Consider the following 2,202-nt stretch of genomic DNA (forward strand, 5'->3'; position numbering starts at 1 on the left):
CTCCAGGCTTTAACAGGGTCTCCCTGAGACTACTTCCCGTCCTTATGAAGGTTCTGGCCTGATTCTGATGCAGAGTGGATATGTTGGGATAAAACCTTCCATCTTGGCCTGCGAATAGTCTGAAATATCTGGTAAAGGCTAGCCAATTGCATACAGTATGTATTCACTAAAATGGTTTTTTGATTCAACAGGTTCTCTTATCTCTGACCTTTTGCAGATTAATGATTCTCACATGTTTTTAATGGAAACAGATAACCAGACATGGGTGAGAGAATTTATTCTCCTCGGCCTGTCCAGTGACTTGTATGTGCAGGTCTTTCTCTTTGTTCTGTTCTTAGTCATGTACTTGGTGACAGTGCTGGGAAACTTCCTCATTGTTGTTCTGATCTGCCTGGACAGCCGACTCCACACTCCCATGTACTTCTTTCTCACCAACCTCTCCCTTGTTGATGTCTCTTATGCCACAAGCATCATTCCTCAGATGTTAGTGCATCTTCTTGCAGAACATAAAGCAATCCCATTTGTGAGCTGTGCAGCCCAGTTATTTTTCTCTCTAGGCTGGGGTGGGATTGAGTTTGTTCTACTGGCAGTGATGGCCTACGACCGCTATGTGGCTGTGTGCGACCCCCTGCGATACTCGGTCATCATGCATGGAGGGCTCTGTACTAGGTTGGCCATCACATCCTGGGTCAGTGGTTCTCTCAACTCTCTCATTCATACTGCCATCACCTTTCAGCTGCCCATGTGTACAAACAATTATATTGATCACATATCATGTGAAATTTTAGCTGTGGTCAGACTGGCCTGTGTGGACACCTCCTCCAATGAGATCATAATCATGGTTTCTAGCATCGTTCTGCTGATGACACCCTTCTGCCTGGTCCTCTTGTCCTACATCCAGATCATCTCCACCATCCTGAAGATCCAGTCCAGAGAGGGAAGAAAGAAAGCCTTCCACACCTGTGCGTCTCACCTCGCAGTGGTTGTCTTGTGCTATGGCATGGCCATTTTCACTTACATCCAGCCCCGCTCCAGCCCCTCTATTCTTCAGGAGAAGTTGATCTCTCTCTTCTATGCCGTTTTGACACCCATGTTGAACCCTATGATTTATAGTGTAAGGAATAAGGAGGTGAAGGGGGCCTGGCAGAAACTACTAGGGCAGTTATCTGGATTAACATCAAAATTGGCAACTTGATGAATCCTGAGCATTAGTTAGAGAAAGGAGCTTTGCCTGTGAGTTCTTTCACTTAACTCAGATATGGCAGGCATCACCTGCATTGTCCTGGCAACCAGGAAGGAGATGATGATACATGTCCTGGTGATGCTAGGTAGGAAGTTGAGTGGTTGGGTTGGGGTGTGGGCTGTGGGTATATTTTTATGTCACAGCAGCGTGTTCAGTGGAGTAGAGGAGTGAACTTCTCACCCTTACTCAGTTTTCATTCATATGCAGTAATTGAGACAATTGCATTTACCACTTACAATTACTGAGAGTAATTGAAGACAATGCAATTTACTGTTTTGATTAGTCACATTGTGATCAGTGACCTATTCATGAGTCTTACCTTGGAACACAGGTTTTTATTCATCCACATTTTGTAAAAGATTATCATATTTCCATTGGGAACAAAATCATTGTCAATTTGAAGACTCACTTAAAATGTAAGTATATGTAGCCATATTCAGTAATTGAGTCATCGTTCGAAGAAAGTTGCTATCAAAGCTGATGAAGGTTTTTTGTGCTAGACCTACTACTGGATATAAAGACTATTTGAGTAATGGAAATAATTGAGTGGAGATAATAATTGAGTGGAGAAATATCAACTAAAATTTTTGTTTTACCCTGATAAGGTTATAACCAGGTGTTGTTTGTAGACAATGACATTATTGGTAAGAAAAATCTGAGGTCTAGTTACTGCTAATTTATTGCATATACATCAGCATTCATTCAAAGGTAAAAATTCTCTAATTCTGAAAATTCAGCGAACTTTTTCTCTGAAACTTTAGAAATAAAATAAGCAAATAAGCAATGAGATAAATGTATAAAACATCAAAGACATAGTTCATGTAAGAAAAACAGTTTCCTTAGGCAATCAGTGAAAGATAATGCAGCTTAGGGACACCTGGGTGTCTCAGTTGGTTGAACCTCCAACTCTTGATTTTGGCTCAGGTCATGATCTCATGGTCATGAGATTGAGCCCCTAG

The 2,202-nt window shown here is 41.6% G+C and overlaps 1 pseudogene; it reads left to right on the forward strand.

Moving 5' to 3' along the window:
* The first annotated feature begins 203 nt into the window (after positions 1 to 203).
* LOC132675193 (olfactory receptor-like protein OLF3) lies at positions 204 to 1,195 on the forward strand (annotated as a pseudogene).
* Positions 1,196 to 2,202: the final 1,007 nt, after the last annotated feature.

The sequence above is a fragment of the Panthera onca genome, chromosome A2, assembly GCF_046562875.1.
Source record: "Panthera onca isolate mPanOnc1 chromosome A2, mPanOnc1 haplotype 2, whole genome shotgun sequence".
Classification (NCBI taxonomy): domain Eukaryota; kingdom Metazoa; phylum Chordata; class Mammalia; order Carnivora; family Felidae; genus Panthera; species Panthera onca.